Source organism: Phalangium opilio, unplaced genomic scaffold (genome assembly GCF_054372755.1).
Source record: "Phalangium opilio isolate 3A_F unplaced genomic scaffold, DU_Popi_V2 ptg000002l_1, whole genome shotgun sequence".
Taxonomy (NCBI): domain Eukaryota; kingdom Metazoa; phylum Arthropoda; class Arachnida; order Opiliones; family Phalangiidae; genus Phalangium; species Phalangium opilio.
Genome location: NW_028324144.1, coordinates 2,748,353 through 2,767,011, shown reverse-complemented (window position 1 = coordinate 2,767,011; position 18,659 = coordinate 2,748,353). Strand labels below are relative to the sequence as shown.

General features: G+C 35.9%; 1 protein-coding gene and 2 long non-coding RNA genes across 12 annotated transcripts in view; 1 reads left to right on the top strand and 2 right to left on the bottom strand.

Moving 5' to 3' along the window:
- Positions 1 to 18,659, bottom strand: part of Rim (Rab3 interacting molecule) — a 50,649-nt gene that overhangs the window by 30,639 nt on the left and 1,351 nt on the right. The gene's annotated exons all lie outside the window — the stretch shown is intronic.
- On the top strand, positions 11,069 to 11,783 carry LOC149718262 (uncharacterized). 3 transcript variants are annotated; one of them, XR_016366831.1, is made up of 2 exons: positions 11,069 to 11,314; positions 11,423 to 11,783. It is a non-coding gene; the product is annotated as an uncharacterized LOC149718262 (long non-coding RNA). The 3 variants fall into 3 exon arrangements; XR_016366829.1 differs by having other exon boundaries at positions 11,419 to 11,783; XR_016366830.1 differs by having other exon boundaries at positions 11,396 to 11,783.
- LOC149718261 (uncharacterized) lies at positions 12,126 to 12,817 on the bottom strand. The gene is made up of 2 exons (XR_016366833.1): positions 12,563 to 12,817; positions 12,126 to 12,454 (listed from the first exon to the last, which is right to left on the bottom strand). It is a non-coding gene; the product is annotated as an uncharacterized LOC149718261 (long non-coding RNA).

Genomic DNA, 18,659 nt, shown 5'->3' with positions numbered 1-18,659 from the left:
GTAGGCTTAACGAATTTTTCAAATTGACATATAGGGAAAGTCTAGCTAGTAAAGCATTCTGGGTAAAATTCGAGTAAACCTTAGCCTCGAATATAGCGGGGATGTTAAACTATATAGTAATAAAAACACGGGAGAGTTTGCAGGGTAGAGTATATACGAAAAACTAGAAGGGGAAGAGAAAAAGGCCGAGGCCCGGGTAGAAGTCAATTTATCTTCATACACCATATTTCGGACGCCTTTACAATAAAACAAGTCTTTCAATACGAAAGGCCAAGGCTTAGAGACCAAGAGAGAATACAGCTCCTTCTATACTAATACTTTTCCCAACAACTATGAAGGGGTACGATAAAACAAGCCGGTTAGGTAACCGAGTAAGAGCAGACGACATTTGCAATAGAAAGCTGCGTAAGAAAACGTGTATATGAAAGACCTTTTTTCAATTTTAATTTTAAAATTAGGCTTAAGAGTTTACAGTTAACACTTGGACGTTCTCGTGAAATTTCAGCTTGCTAGAAACATTTTAGAAACTGTATTTAGTAAAATCCTAAATAAAAACTAAATACTACCGTTACATTTCGGTTTTTGGTTAAATAAATTTGAAACGGCTACTACATCTACAACAATTACATCCACTACTACAACATTTTTCACGAATACAATAATATCCCTTTATGAAACAGCGCGACTTAAAACGCGGGAAGGAACATTTTTTTCTTTGGTTCTATAAAGACTAGTTCGCCGAAACCTTTCACGAGCTACAAGACATAAAGTAGAGAGAGAGAGAGAGAGGAGAGCTCTATGGGTACAAAGGCCTAATGTTAATATACAAGTTAGATGGACTTTCCCCATGCTATGCGTCGTCCAATTCAGTCGGTGCCTTCATCCAAATATACTTGATTGACCGTAGCCCCGACGGACACCCGACACTCACTTCTGTTAGCTCCAGATACAGAAAGAGTGACGAAAAACTAACCTACCACTCGCGTAATGAAGAATGGGGACACAGATAAACCAACAAAAACATTGCTCAAAAGTTTATTTTAAAAACAAATTTCAAGAATTGTTTAAAGTTTAAAAGTAGGTATTCAAAAGCACTATTTTTATATACAGTATAGTTACTTAGCATCTTGTATTGTGTTAGAAAGGTTTTAAGCAGTTTAACGTGACCCTTACGTCATATTGGGGAATATTTCTCGGAAATAATTACAATTAAGTTATAATTAATAGGTTAATTATAATATTACTTTCATTATTCTATGGTGGATGAAATTCGAAATTTAAAATTATTACCCCTAGATACTAGCTTCTCCCTGAACACAAGAGTGCGGCAGGAACAACATTTCTACAGGGGCTATGGCAAAATACATTAGGAAAATTTCCCTGAAAGTTGGCTTTCCCTTTAAGCTTATGAAAATTGGTTTTCGTCTTCCATAAACTTCTAATAATTTAAAATAATTGAAATTAATAAGAAATTATAGTTTTAATTAATATATAATTATTCAGGGGGTTCCAAGAATTGTAGAATATTTAGTTTAGGACAGAATTCAAGCGAAAAGAGTAGGAAACCCTCAGTCATCTTTGGCCGTGTATATGCATACACGTATATAAGGAGGTGGTATATCGATCGCGGGAAGATATCACGTGACCCCTTTAAAGAAAGAGGCGGGCCGTCGAGTTTTATTGAAAAGAGGATATCGTAGATGATGGCTGAAAGAAATGAACCCCGAGAACGTATTGGAGCGCCACGGGACTGACGTGGAGAAAACACGTATCAGCGGCTACAGATACTCGTCAAAGGAAAAATTTCTCATCCAATTTTCAATTGTTCGATAAAACAATGAAACAGTTATTGTACTTAGAGAAATATAGATTTACTATATCTATGAGAATGTAATGATGGCTTTAAAAGTTTCCCCGGATCATTAACGGACATCAGTTATCAGAAAAATTGATATCTGATATATACCTTACCTGCCCGGAACAAGAAACAATTTATAATTCTCATTGGCTCAATTTTAGGCTTAGTAACAATCATTCGAAAATATATGAAGAAAAAAAACGTAGCTTTGAATTTCTGTTAAACCTAATTAGGCTTAGCGACGTTTCTTCCTAAAAGGTCACAGTCACACTAGTGCGAAAACACGAGGAGAGCGTTGCTTTTATTTCATGTTAGGCCTAACTTTAAAAAGTTTGAATTTTAGGCTTAGCTATGTTTCTTTCTAAAAGGTCACACTGACAAGACGCAAAAATTTGTTAGGCCTAATTTGACACTTTTTCAAATTTAGGCTTAAGAATTGCAGAAAAATAGAGTGAAAATTCTACCCCAAAAACATTAGTTTTAAAATAAAAGGCAGAAATAGGTCTACGTTCTTCAAACGTTTTTGTTAGGCCCAAGTTTCAAATTTAGGCTTAGAATTTCAAGTTTCCCTCTCGAAAATAGGTAGGCCTAATATTCTTTCTCCCATAATTCCATTACACCTTTTTTAAATTCTTTTATTCTTCCAAAAAAAGGCACGGATTATTTTTGATCTCAAAATTTGGGTCAATCAAATCCTGTCGACCAAATTCCAGAACCCCGATAACGTCATCAAGGTACAAGTACACTCAGTGAATAACGGTTAAAACCCCATTCGTAAAAGTACACGTATCTGTTCCAAAGTAGATATTTTCCCACACATACACTCACTCGTTCGTTCTACCTTTGTTACCTGTATCTTTTTTTATGTATTATTAAACCCCCCCCCCCTATACCGCCGCGATGACGTCATACTCGCGTGACGTAAGCGTAAAACTACAATATAGTTGAATGGAGAGAGAGAGAGAGAGAGAGAGAGAGAGAGAGAGAGAGAGAGAGAGAGAGAGAGAGAGAGTCCGAAATTCCCTTACACTTATCTCGGATAAACTGAAATCTTTAACCCTAACCCTGCAGGTTTTTTTATATCCGGAAGTGAGAGTCGCGAAACTTCTCCAGTGACCTTTAACCTTTTAAGACTTGTACTTAATGTTATTTATAAAGTAGGTTTCTTTAAAAAAAAGTGACAGTAAAAGAAAATCAACCAATGAGAAGGCTCCAAAAAAAGAGAGAGAGTGAAACTTTTGAGACGAGTGTTAAAGAAAGAAAAAAACCAACAGCAAAGGCTTAACGAATGATTTAGGAAAAAAAATAGAAACTATTATAATTAGGCCTATATTTGAGACTCGAGCGCAAGCGCAGTTAACATTTAGCGTAAGAAGAACGACAAGGCTTAATGCTATTATTTATCTACAGGGGGGAAATTTTGGAAGTAGATTAATCATAATTAAATATGTCAGCTAATTTTAATTTGACAATAGTGGCTTGAGCGAAAATTTAATTTAAGAAATGGTATAGGAAAAAGCGACTGGTTTTATTTTTCAATCTTTTCCTCCATCTCTCTCTCTCTCTCCCTTTCTTTGAAAAGGAAGCTGAAGATAAAAATCGTCATCGGTTTTAACACGATTGAGGAACCAAAAGGGGGGGGGGAATGGATGGATGGGAAGAGGCTGGAATGATGTGAAAGAAGGTTAAGAAGAAAAATTCCTATTTAAGTTTCACTTCCCAATCCCAGATCCTGTCTCATCGCAGCATCCCCAATTCTTCTATGTCCCCTCTATAACTCTAGATCTTTTCAGAAAATCTTACAGATGGAGAGACTGATCATAGATATCAGAAGTTGAAATTTTTAATAATAAAATCTAACCCCATAACTTTCAACCGTCACAACTTCACATTGGAGAAACTGAAATTAAACTCCTTTGAGTATGTCATAGCCCTATTTTTCCTCTTTCAAATAATACCAAATAATTTGCGTTTCAACAATCAGGGCTCGAGTAATTAAGAAATATCCAAATGAAAGGAGTAACTCTCACTATCCGAACCATATTATTGACCCACCACCTTGAAGTGTTATAACTCTGGTTATCTACAAGATACGGGGAATTTATTAGAGTATGTCATAGCCCAATTTCCTAGCTTTCAAACGATACCTAAAACTTGTCTTTACAACAATCAGGGCCCACGATAATGTACTTTCAAAACCAAACACATTTTAGAGGCCTAGTGTTCCTAAACTGAACGCCAACTCTCCAGCTTATTAGAAACACTTTTAGGAAAACATGGGATATCCCTAGACCTACTTCTTCCCTCTCCAATCATCAATCAATCCAAAACAATCAGAGCCGGAATAGGCTTAAATCAGGTTTAAAAATATTTTAACCGTATCTTTATATCTATGAGGATGTCTTTTAATCTGGACTGAAACCTTGGATACAAATGAACAGTAGCCGATATCCCCTTTCGCACCTGACTTCTCATCTCAAATGAAAGTGGGTGGATGAATGGATGGGGTGGGTTGGCAAGAAGACCCAAAAATTCACCACTGCCACCATCACCACCACCAAGTCTGGTAACGTTGCCTTTCAAACCACTCAACCTATCCCCTATCCTATCCTAGCTCCCTTAGAGATAAGAACCAGGTTAAAGTGAACGTGAAACACAAAAATTAAACTATGGATTTTGTAAAATATTCATTATAAGTGAATTACCAGCTAAGAAGTAAATTATTATTTTTTACGACCAAATTAGCATAAATTATGATTGCAGGAATACATAATTATTTACTTCCCCCTTACCGGTGTCTACCTTTAAACATTAATCACTTTGAAATCAAATTAAAAACCTTGATATACCATCAGAAAACAATACAGATGCTAATGTTTGGCGACCTCATTTTGAGCGCCTAATTTTAAACAGCGAGTTCACTGAAATTAAATTTAGAATCAAATTAACAACTCAAACCATAACTCGAAAACAGTGGTCCGGAAGGCAAAATATCATAGAACATTTTCGACTCAAAATAGATTTCCCAAAGAACATCCCCCTTATTTTATCACTCTCTCAGCTTTCCAATCCCCATAGGGAATATAAGGTCCATGCCAACAAATCCAGTTCAAGTATACCAGCTTAATATGGGTTTACGCGTTCACGAATCAGTCAAAAATTCCCACATTAATCTCCCTCGTATAGCTAACCCACTCAGAAGGATTTTTCTATACTTGACTAGTTCATAGTGGCAGCCATTTTGTCGCCAGCTGGATGTATTACACCGCCTCCCTCAACCCACGCTCAACGTCTCCCGGAGCATAAATAGACAGTTTTAGAGATAGAAGTTATCTATAAGTTTGGCCAGCGGTACTGGGATCCCCTAGCATCTCGTTACCATGGTAACCATCCAAACCTGGAAGGAGGGAGAGAGAGATAGACGGGGGGGGGGTAAACTGGAGTCAGAACATACTATAGCCTGAAAGAACTCTTTTTCTCATGTCGCGCTAAAAATCTACAGGGGGATGTATCAAGAGCAAATAGGAAAGAAGAAAGAAAACGGAAAGTGAGGAGAGCGTAGGCGACAATCACGTGATTCATAAAAAAGACTTCGTATGGGCAAACCCAAAATGTTTTTACATTTACCAGCACTAGGCATTGTACTCTACAAAATCTTATCTAGGATAATAATTTCCAAGAAGATAAAATATAGTAATTCAGATCAATTCCACAAAATTTACACCATTGAACTGGCTATTTTGTCTTATAGAGCAATTAAATTTAGCTTTGATTGGTCGACCAAAGAAGATTTAGCGAGAAAGAAACGATTAAGACCCGATTGTACTAAACATACCAAGGCTCTCTTTAACTTCCCTAACTGTTCACTTTCTGTTAGCTTCTACTTGTAACTTGCTTTTGTTTGTAGTAGGTTTTCGGGCAAACTACGGTGGTTTTTACCCTAAAAAAAAACTAGAAAAACTTCTTTTCATGGAGAAAATTAATATCTACCGTACATTTTAGCGTCTTTTCATAAATGGATGGGGTTGTTTTATTTTTTTATTTTTTTTTATGAGAGAGTGGCCCTGGAATGTTTGTTATTAACAGATAATAAAAGTGGTTTAATCTCGGGCAGGTTAAATAATGACGTAGCCACGCGAATACTTAAAATTAATTTGAATATTAACTATTTTATAATTAACTCTAAGATTTTATATTTATTTCTAAATCAATCATAACGAAATTAAATTATAAAATTATTAAAAAAAATTATTCTCTCTTGCATACGTAAAACACTTCTATGAATAATAAATCATTTTGAAGTGTTTAAAATTAGATTTAGCAAAGTTCTCAAATTAATTTCTTCATAATATTTCGAGCTAGGATTAAATATTGTTTGGAGGAACTGAATACCGAATACGAAGCTTATAGTTCAAAATAATTACTTGGCAAATGAAACTTAATAAAAATTAGGCTTAGCAAGTTCGAAGTGAAATTGTAAGATATAGAATCGAACCAAGAAGTAAGTATTGTCTGGGTGAACTGGATACGAAGCTAATAGTTTAAAATTAGGCTTAACAAGAAATCAAACCCCAGTTACTTATCTTCCGAGCATCTTTATATGAATACCTAAGTTATTTAAAATTTAATTAAGAGTACTGTTCAAAATTAAACTCATATAAATTAGGTTAGGCTTAACAATCTATTAATTATGTTGGTAAAACACGAATTAATAAACTTATTTCTATGCAGCTTTTAAGAGAACAATTTTAAAAGATACCGTGGAGAAATTAAAGGGGTTCAAAGAAAGATGAGAGGGGGGCTCTAACCCCCAGCCCCCCAGTCCCCCGGTTCCCTACTCCTCGGTCTTGGTTCGACCAAAAGCGAGGCGAGGCAAGGCAAGAGAGCTCGCATTCCTGAAACACCTATTTTTAGTAACAGTAAACGCGTATAAGATTCTGCTTTGGGGAAAAATCACACGGCATGTCACGTGTCCCCTCCTAACTTCTCCTTATAGGGGCTTCCTTCACACGTCACAAAATGACGTCAAATAGCCAGCTAGACCCTCCCCCCTCTCCCTCTCCTCCTCTACCCCCACGCTCTACCCTCTTTCAAAACGGGGGGGAACGGGGGGAGGAAAAGCGACCAGCTTTAGTTTGAGGGGGACGATACTCCGTTTAATACATTTTTACAAAATTGTGATTAATTCACTTATTTTATTTATTTATTTATTTATTTATAATGTTTTTAAATATTGGTTCGAATTAATTAAATTTAAACATGGTTTCTTTCTCAGCATTGATGGTAATTATTTATAGTTTTTAAAGATTCATAATAAAAGAAAAGAAAGGAAACCCAGATTTTACTAAATAATTTTTTGTAAAAGCAACTTAGACAAACAGAAGTAATTGAAAGTGATTTCTTTCTCTCTATCATTTCTTTGGTGTACTTAATTATTTCCAGTTAAATGGTGTTAATTTCTCTAAAATAGCCTACCAATTCAAATGGTGTTTCTTCATTTGAATTTTGAGGCGTAATTCATCTAGGAATGCCTTATAGAATTATTATATTTAAATTGCTTCTAGGAGATTATTATCATAGATTACATTTCGTAGTGTCAACCTAGTGTTGGTAAATGTAGGCCTAACATTTCGGTTTGTCATTCATGCTACTGATGCTAGAGTTTCATCAATGTATACTACAGGAAGCGGTAAATATTTTGTTCAATTATTTATTAAGAATCACGTGATTGTGGCCTAGTGTTACGTCACTTTCTACTGTTTCTAATCACTTTTGATCCCAGAATATTTTTAAAATAAAATAAAATACCGCTTTTGAATCTATAGGTAGTTCTTTCGTGGACTACCTTCGTGGAAACCAAAAATAGGAAACGAGAATTTTACGGAGTGTCGATCCCCTCGCCTTAGCGTCCGGGGGAAAAAATCAATGACTGGGATGCGGGAGAAAATTGCGACTCTGAGCGGCATCGGCGCCTGCGCACTAAAACCTATCGCTTTTCCTACTGGCATCAGAGAGAAAGAGAGTCCCTACCCCTTCTCTCCTTTAACCCTCTCCTTCCCAGCCTATTTTTTCTCTTTTCTTTCCTCTTTCGGGTTTTTCTCCGCTTCTTTCTCGCTTACTCTCTCTCTCTCCTCTCTCTCTTCTCTCTCTCTCTCTCCTCTCTCTCTCTCTCTCTCTCTCTCGTTCTCTCTCTTTAAAGGCGCGAAAGAGATCCCGCCAAACAACTGCGCGCGGGACGTGAGCTTTTCGGGACCACCAGGGCTATTATAAAGCTAGAAGTTCTGACTTAAAAGAGAAAGAGGGAGAGAGAGAGAAAGACGAGCAGAGAGAGAGAGAGAGAGAAGTGAAAGGGATGCGCTTTTAAAACATTATACGCCGAAGAGAAGCCTGCCTCTTTTCAGGCCTTGCTCAGATCCCTACTATACCCATTTTATTAGAAAATAGAGCGAACGAAAAAAGATGGGACAACGACGAAATGGGGTTGGATACTTTAAGCCTAATTTTCACCACTGAGGACAAGGCTTAACGTTATACTAGTATCTTCGAATTGTATTGAAAGGACAAGGCTTAATGTTATGCTAGAATCTTCCAATTATATTTAAAGGACAAGGCTTAATGTTATGCTAGAATCTTCGAATTAAATTGAAACTACAAGGCTTAATGTTGTGCTAGTATCAAGAATCTTCGAATCATGTTGAAAGGACAAGGCTTAATGTTATGCTAGAATCTTCAAATTAAATTGAAACTACAAGGCTTAGCAAGATTATAGAATCGTCTACAAACGTACTTAAAACACGAAAATAATTATATTCAAATCGATTTGGGTTTTTGGGAAACAAATTATTCTATTTGGGAAAGTCTAAGTGAAGTGTTAGACCCCTTTTATCTTTGGGAAGAGTCATCGACAGTAGTTTTCCTACCACCTTACCCACTATGCAATTCTTTTTTTTTTCTGTTCTCAAGCAACTAGGTCCTCTATTCAATCCGTGTTTTAAAAATATCACGCGTTCCAAAATTTTGCTAAGAATAAGCATTGAATTAATTGAAAGTTATTAAAAATAAATCTTGTCAGTTATTGTTTGAAACTAGCATATAATAAATCTGAAAAATTTGTTGTTAAGCCTTTGTTTTTGAATTTTGAAATTTAGCGCGCGCTTTAACAATGTCACGTGATTATTAAAGTGTTAGTGACATAATTTTCGTCACCCACAAACTTAAAATGCTAAAAAAATCCTTGAAAAATCTAGTTTATTATGATATATTTACTTTTGTATTTGGTTTCGTAGAAATTTGTAAAATTGCAATCAAAGTTTAGTGTTTGGAAAAGGCCTAGTTAAAATTTTGTTTCGCTTGATGACGTAGTAAGGAGAAACTTTCACTCTAGATGTCGCTCACGTGACGCGCCTGTTAATGTCGCCGCGCCGCGTTAAGCCTAATTTATTCAGACTCGCGCGCAGAGATAGTTCTATATTTTCTTTGCTCGCTCGCGCGCAGCATTAGTAGACTCGGGAGTCTCGGGCGCGCGCGCTTGGCTTTTCCGCGAGATGCCGTGAGTGACGTAGCAAGGAGAAAACCCGCCAAAAATCTTCTTCGCAAATTTGCTTTTGCCCCCCAAATTTCAAGTTTTCAAAGTGTTTTTTCTGTGTTTTCCTTCATATTTAAATATTAATCAAGCATATTTTTGGAATCAGAAGAGTTTAAACTCTCAAAAAAGTAAGGTTTTCTTTAGATTTGAGATAATTTTTAAATCACGTCGCTATTCCTTTAAGCAACAAAATGAAGTTAAAAATTCGACAGAGGCTCTCAGGACGGCGCCATATATGTCACGTGACTCTCAAGTCCGTCCAGAGCTAACCCTAGGCAGGAGACTCTGCTCTGATGCGCCCTTACATCTCTTAACTTATAGAGAGAGAGAGCAGTTTTGGAAAAATTTATTTCGTAGCCTGGAATTGTTAAATAGAGTAGATTTACCATCGAAATGTGTCTCCGGCATAAGTCGGGCGTAAAATAAGGCCAAACAAAATTCGTATAAATTAAGCCTAACGCCTTCTCCTTCTCCTCAACCCTCCCCCCAAAACACTCTAACATCCAATTTCTAGAAGCAGAAAACTTGCTTTTACAACAGTGTCAAAGAAGACCGAGGCTTAGATGTTGTTTGGTTCAGATACATTTTACGGACTCATGATTACGACAGAATGAGACGAGAGTCAGTTTTGGGAACGGAGGGGGGGGGGTCGAAAATGGTCAGTTTCGGTTGGACAGTAGTGCCAAGTAAAATATCAAACTATTCCAAGGTTCAGAAACTTAGTCTCTTAAGTGAACGCTACAGAAACAAAATGATTTATGTTGCATTTATGGCTAAGCCTAATTTTAAACTATATTAGCTTCCTGTCCCGTTCCGCCAGACAATATATACTCCTAGTTCGAAATACAATGAAGAAATTCATTTGGAAATTTCATAAGCCTTTGCTTTATATGTTGGATGTGCTAAGCCTAATTTTAAAACATTAGCTACCTATCTCGTTCCGAAACATAATATACACTCCTATTTCAAATTACAGAGAAGAAATTCACTTGGAGCTTGCTAAGCCTTTTGGTTTACAAGTTGTATTTGCTAAGCCTAATTTTAAACTCAAATTTTATTTATACATAGTCCTCCTGTAAGTTTGTTTCTCTCTGAGCACTTATGCAGAGCAGTTGAAACATTTCTACAGGGGCTATGGAAAAATACATGATAAATCAATTTCCTTAATGTTGGCTTTTCCCGAAGACAATTGTAAAACTCAATTTTGATTAAAACTCGTAACTTATAATTGATAAAACTAGGTTAATAATTTCGCATCGGCTTCAATATTTCAAGCTGGGGCTTATAAAGCAACCTCAAGTGAGAGTGTTCTCAATCAATACGCGGTTTCTATATTTAGAATTGGTGTACCTCCACTAATTCGCTCGTCAGAAAATCATAATAACTACACAAAGATTTCCAGGAGTGTATACGATACGTTTTAACCTTTTGCCAAGGCTTAGCACGAAACCTCGCGCCAGATTTGCGCCTTTTAACTTCCCGCCAAAAATTTGCATATCACAAGGAGGAGAAGGGGAAGGGAAGGATGAGGATTAGGCTTAACTATTTTAATAGAGATTAGTCACGTGATACAAAATGATGCCGAGACTGAAGACGGGATACAAAATTCTAGTGTCTGGACACGGCCAACTTAGATACTCGACAAGCTCGCCAATGAGGCCAGCCAAGTTTGATCCCCCTCTATGTTAACGAGCGTATGAGAAAAAACCTGAAAAAAATATGAAGCCGGGACAAAAAGAGACGAGCTAAAATTTTTTTATAATGTTAATCCTATGGGGCATGGTCCCGAGAGTGGATTCTATCAGCAATTAAGAGTCCTTTTTAAAATGTTTCCAATTTTTGTCAACTCTGGGTATTTTATGAGGCGTGAAGTAAGTTTAGAGCTTCATTTTGAACCTAATTTCATAATTTTACATAAATAATTTCACTTTCAATAAATTATTGTTCCTAAGCCTTGGCCATGTTTTTGTTTAAGCAAGCGACGAGCTAAAATACGTTTCTAATGCTATTCCTATGGAAAATGGTTTCGGAACTGGATTCTACCTTTAATTAGGAGTCATTTTCAAAATGTTTCCGATTTTTATCAACTCTGGGTATTTTATAAGGCGTGAATCATATTTTGGGCTTCATTTTGAACCTAATTTAATAATTTTATATCCATTGTTTCACTCCCAATAATTTTCTAAACTTGGACCTTGGCTGTCTCTGTGTTATTTTAAAATATTACACTACGCCACTACGGAATTGTTTGTTTTATGAAATAAGATTTAATAATATATTAAATGTATGTATTGTGGAATGTTAAATAGTGCATTGCATTTAAATAAACAATGTTTAAACTGAATGTTTGTGATATGACTCGTAGTTACAATTTCAAAACTTTACGACTAATGTGTTTATTCGTGAGGTCTTTAACATTTTAATTTTTTGGGAAATGTTATGCCATTTTCTGCATCTGTTGCTGATTGCCGCAGTCTTCAAGCTTGAGAAGTAACAGAGACTTTCCTTTTTGCAGGATTCTTATTTTGGCAAGTCTGGTATCGTAGCTTCAACATAATTTTGAAGGTTCGCTACAAAAATTCTGCTTGGGTACCGAAGATTTCCTTTAGAAACTTGACCAGTATTTATATTATTAAATTACACATAAGATGACTTTTTGTGATAAAATAAAACGCCAAAACAATTATTTTTCAAATTTATTGAGTTTTGACATCGCAATATTTACAAATTCAAATTTCGCGGGAAATGAAACCTGCTTCATAATTACTCGCCTTCAAATTGAAGTTCAAGTTTAGAAAATTATTGGGAGTGAAACAATGGATATAAAATTATTAAATTAGGTTCAAAATGAAGCCCAAAATATGATTCACGCCTTATAAAATACCCAGAGTTGATAAAAATCGGAAACATTTTGAAAATGACTCCTAATTAAAGGTAGAATCCAGTTCCGAAACCATTTTCCATAGGAATAGCATTAGAAACGTATTTTAGCTCGTCCCGAGTTGTCCCGGCTTGCTTAAACAAAAACATGGCCAAGGCTTAGGAACAATAATTTATTGAAAGTGAAATTATTTATGTAAAATTATGAAATTAGGTTCAAAATGAAGCTCTAAACTTACTTCACGCCTCATAAAATACCCAGAGTTGACAAAAATTGGAAACATTTTAAAAAGGACTCTTAATTGCTGATAGAATCCACTCTCGGGACCATGCCCCATAGGATTAACATTATAAAAAAAATTTAGCTCGTCTCTTTTTGTCCCGGCTTCATATTTTTTTCAGGTTTTTTCTCATACGCTCGTTAACATAGAGGGGGATCAAACTTGGCTGGCCTCATTGGCGAGCTTGTCGAGTATCTAAGTTGGCCGTGGTCTGGATGAAAGACAAGCGCAAGAACTACTTCCGAATCGAAGTTACTATAGTAATAGGGTTATTTGTATCAGAAGCGCGTAATATCAAAGTTTATACTTGTAGATAAGTTTCGTAAGTATTGAGAAATTTGATAAACTATATTTTAGAAGTACATAATCATGAAATTTAAGGTAAAGTTAACTAAATTTGAGGTTTCATAAGGTCTTACTTAGACCTAATGTGAGAACTACAAATCCTACAACTAAATTTTTCAACTAAGCCTTGCAACTAACGTTAAAGCTAAGCCTTTGACAAATCAAAGTCCTTACTAAGAATACTTCATTCATTTTCAAAATATTTGACAATGGAATCACTATTTCAACACTTCGTGAGAATAATTCTCAGAGAATTACTTAACGCGTGCTAAGCCTTTGCATCTTTATTTTCCTCCAATCATTTACTTCTGTCTGTACAAATGATGGAGAAAGAGAAAAGAGAGTGGATGGAGATTCAGCGGGAAGAGGAGAGCAAACACGTATGGGAAGGAGATCGTACGTACGCGTACGAACTTTGACCTTTCTCGTATCGTACCACCACCACCACCCACTCCAATTCCCCCCACGCGTCTCTTAAGCAAGGAGTATATATACACCACCGTAACGTTTCCCGCCACCCGACTTCGCCATTTACCAAAAGAGTCAGACTGAGTAAGAGAAAGAGCCGCTCATCTCTAGGGGGCCATCGTTAAACGTTGAGACGTCCCCAAAAATAGTGTGAATATTACTACAATCTGACAGGTTATAGATGAATGCTTTATATATTTCAGTAGGAAAACACCTAAATTATAAATTTATAATTTAAACTCTGATAAAAAACTATAAACTTGTCTAAATTAATTCACGAAAATAGGGTAATGGGTAAGACACGTATCGTTAAGTTGTTTATACTTTAACTATAAACCCCATGCGTAGGCGATGCATAATTTCGATGTACTACCAGCGTGGGCGCGTGGTTGGGGTGGTAGGGCAGTTGGAAGTACCCCCCATGGGTTCAAACACCAACTAAAATCGGTTTTCTTTGTCAGGGTTACGCTCCAATAGTTTTACATCAACTATCAATTAAAACACAGATCTTTATCAACATAAATATCGTTCATGAAGTGGTCAGTTTTATTTATAAGAGGTGAAGCGGGTCACTGGTTTAGAAAAATGCATAAATGATAAGAATATTTTACAAGGAAATTTACCTAACAAGAAATTATGGGAAAAGAACAGTGGTTTGTTTATGTGGATGAGCTTTGTGGGCGGAGTTAGTCAAATATTCGGTGTAGCAATAGGGACTTGGCAGTACTACGTCATGCAACGTCACGCTACCTTCCCCTAGTGCTAGGAAAAGGGGATTATATAGCTTTCATTATGTAAATAAATATATACCATAATGTCGCTGAGGACGGAGTTAAGCCCAAATTGCCAAATCTCTATTCCATCACGAAGGGAAAATTAGTAAAGAAACTAAGATGGCACCAACGTGCTACGAAATCATTGTCCACTCAAAGACCGCTTTGTGACGTTGAATAACAATAATTACAGTACTCAATTTTGATTAAAATTGGTGTGAAATCGAGAAAGAAGTATCGAATTAGACAAAATATAATAAAAAAAGGCGGGAGAGTTGTAGCCACGTGACCCTTCCGTGACTGAACTAATCAAAGCGACGGAAGTAAGCTTACGATTGGCTAATCGCCTTTCACCCCCCCCCCTCTTAAATAACACTCCTAGTTCTCAATTTTACTATTTTTAGTGGTGTGGTGAAAACAACGGAGCCCCCGGGGGGGGGGAGGTAATACACTCTCCTGTTAATGGATATATTTTAGGCTTAATAGTCTGTGAGGGGAAAAGGGGGATTTGCAAATAGCGGCAAGGCGGGAAAGGGGAAGGGGGGTCGGAAATAAAGATTTAATGTTTCATCTTTTGGACAAAATATTAGAAAAAGGTGGTGGCCACCAGTGAAATTTATGTAACGGCTCCTTTTAATTTATCGAGCTGGTTCTTAAATGAAATGGTTGGTTAGTTGCTTGGTTATCTTTGTAATTAAAGAAAATTATTTTATACGACTAAATTAGCGTAAATTATGCGGTAATCACTTTGAACTTGATTAATTTCGAAATTATGACCTTGATATGCATATAGTTCTTAATGTTCTCTGACTTTTTGCCCCAAGAAAGATGCACCGTTTAAAAGTTAGGCTTAGAGTGTTTTACGGATGACCCCTTAACTATACTTGAAATCATTGTCTTTCAGCGTCAGTTTATGTTAAATTAAAGGGGTCATCCCTAAAACACTCCTAATCTTAAACGATTTCCCTGGTTTCAAAACGTCAGAGAACATTTGTGACTCAAAATAGTTAACAGAACCATCCATTCCACTGTGCAATACCGCTTTGGAGCATAGCAGTTTTTGTATACATGTGTTTCAGACTTGGAGAATTGATACCATTTACACTGCAGGAGCCCAGGCTACATGGTAAGTTCTTCACTTTGTCCGCCAAGTAGCCTGCTGGTCTCCTGTAGTGAAAATGATACCAATCCTTCCATAGTGCCACAACTATGTACATTGTTGTATCTACAAAGCGCACTTTCCCACTATTTCCTTCCCCCCTATAGGGTTTATAAGATTCATTGACGGGTTTTAAAACTACGAATCACGTTGCCAACCTTTTTGCAGTTTATACAAAATTTTCGGTAGGTATAGCCAGCCAGAAGTTGGTCTTATCGCTGTTATAGACATACTGACAATGTTACCAAAAAAATGTTCGAGGCAGGGAATCAAAGGATAAGTTTTGAGCTACAAGAAGACCAAGGGGAACGAAAAAAAGGATAAAACCAGATTAGACGTCTTTAGACCCTACACGTGAATTGAATAATAAGAAAAAACAAGCGAAAAATATATTTTTAGGGGGGCTGTGTTTTTCTTAGTAAGTTTTCATTCAAGTCTGTCCCATGCACAAAACCAGCGTAGAAATTAATCATACTGGGCGCTAATACTAAAGGCTTTCAGTGGCAATCTCACTTCCTGTTATTCCTATTCACCTTTGGCAAGATCCAAATCTTTTTCACGCAGGTTCATGACTGGATATGGGGCGTACAACGCAATATTGGGTTGCTTAGGCTTAGCAATATTTAGACCGAATTTTCACACATTCACTCCTCAAACGTAAAGCCGAGCAAAGTGAAAATGTTAAATAATAGCCAAGTCGAAGAAAGGCTTTGAAGTATGTTAATCCAAGGAAATATTAAAAATGTGTAGGACATTTTTCTAGCAGACAAATTTTAAACAGTCTGGATTACAGTCACGCGCGTTTTCCCGCGCAAAAACGCAAATTCTAAGCCTAAATTTGATCTTTTTCAGTATTAGGCTTAACAGTTAAATAAAATTCTTAATTTTTATTGCTGCACGCCATTTTGGGTTAAAATAACTAAGCCTAAATTTGAATTCTTACAAATTTAGGCCTAATTAAACGTAACCAAACGCGTATTTAATTCAAGACGCGAGAAATAAAACTTCGCTAAGCCTAAATTTGATTACTTTCAAATTAGTCTTAACAATAATTTTATCTTGTTATTCAATTCAAAACCGTTATAAGGGTCACGAAACAACTAAGGCCTAACGAGTCATATTAGCACTTCGCAAAATGCAAGGCAATATCACTGGCTAGAGTCCAACCTATTCCCAATTTTTTTTTCATGTATAAATCCTATATAGGTATATATAGTTTCTTGGTAAGGTAGAGATGAAAATCCACGCACGTTATGTATCTAATCTGCCTTCTGGCTCTAGCAAACTTTTTTTTAGCTCGGTACCCCGAACGTGGTTGAGTTACAAATACGAAAGCCAGTGGTCAGCACCTTGCTTTTAGGTATATATCGGTTATGTTACCGTTATAACCACACCGCCGAGCTTGCAAAGGCTTACGTTCAAATATTTACAGCCTATAGGAGAGGGGAGGAGTCGAGGAAACTTGTAATACATTGTGTGGTAAAGATTACGTTAAATTTATTCCTCTATTAGATTTTTTTTTAAGTTTGTCACGTGGAAAATAATGGACACACCAATTTTTATTTTTTTTTAGTGTGTGTATAGTTGGTTTCAGCCTGAGAATGGGATCAAATTCTAATTTAGTTTAACAGAATTAAAACTGATTTCAAAATTTTAAATTGACTTCCCCATTCAATTTCTTGGAAGAATTAATATTAAGGGTCTCATGAAAACCGGTTTTAATTTGTTCTAATATTCAAGGTTTTTCAAGGTATAAAACCGGTTATTTTATTTTTTACATCTAGGAAAAGGAACCAAATCCGGATTTTTAATTAAACATTAAATTTAGGCGGCTCGTTTAGGCTATACGTGGAAGCCATCTTATAGGGGTTTTGAATCGCGTATATTTTCTACGAGCCCCTGTAGAAAGGGTTTTCCCTCTCCACATACATGTTCAAGGAAAACACTCTTACAGGGTTTCAACATAAACCAGACTTTTTAAATTCTTAATGAGATTATCTTTCAATACGTTACTATTCCACCTGTACAGTAGGTTTCCCTCTACAATAAAACCAGAACCAAATAATTTAGGGCTATTTCCATTTAAGTAGAAAAAAAATCGGTTAGAATCTTAGAAATCCTCTTCCGACATATTTCGAGTTTGACCTCTTAACCCCGACCTCTGGCCTACCACTCCATTTATATAAACATCGTTACAGACCAAGGGTTAAAACCAAATTTAAGAAAACACCAGGCACGAGCTAGATTCAAAATTAATTCAAAAACTGAAAATGTTAGAGGCCAAGGCTTAAGCGAAAAAGTAGTCTAGTACATAACCAAATCGATTCAAATTATTGGATTATTTATTTGGCTTCTCTATATTATTTAGTGTCATATCCAACGCTCGTGTTAAGCCTAATTCTATCTCTACCCCCATTATGGAAGGAGGTAAATCGACACGAATCTCACCTTTACGTAGCTAAGCCTAAATCTAAAATAGCTGACGTTTTTGAAGGTATTGTTAGGCCTTAATTGATTCATTTAAAATATGACAACAAAATTAAAGAATATTGTTAAATTTTAACCAAATAAATACTATTATCACTTTTAAAACTTTGAATGGAGTTCAAATAAGGTTTGTATCAGCAAACTCTACATGCTAGTTTTGTGTGTAGTTGCCTAGTTCCTGAAAAATTCAGCAGTACAGTAATAAAAATAAAAAACTGACCAAGACGTAAAACTTGCCATAAACGTTTTATAGAAAGTCTTTAAAATATATAAAAATTGGACCCAAATATCTAAGGCGCCAAATAATCCCTGAGGGGTAGAACACTTCACCGATACTATTCCTTGTTCGTAACTCTAAACATTTAAACTATTATCTTTTAATATTTACAAAATAGTATTTAAAGATATTTCGTTTATACTGTATACAGGGTGTTTCTGATAAGCCTGCATGCATAAATTAAGGGGCAGTGTTCTTTGGGTAATAAATTTTCAGTCGAAAATGTAATAACTTAATTCTCCATTTTGATGCCACAAGAGCCACTGTTTTCGAGTTATTATACTTTGAAATAATTACTTAGTTTCGAAATCATATCTGTTTTAAAGGTGGGCTCCAATAAGGGGTGGGGGGAGTAAAAATATAGTCCCCTAAGCTCACTGCAATCATAATTTATGTTAATTTGGTGGGGAAAAAATTATTTACTTCTTTGTTGGTCCTCTTTAGAATATTTTATAAAAATTCATGGCAAAAATATTAAATATTTTTTTGTGCCAACGACTCTTTTGAACGGTATTATGTGCAAAGTAGGTCAACTATAAACGTTAT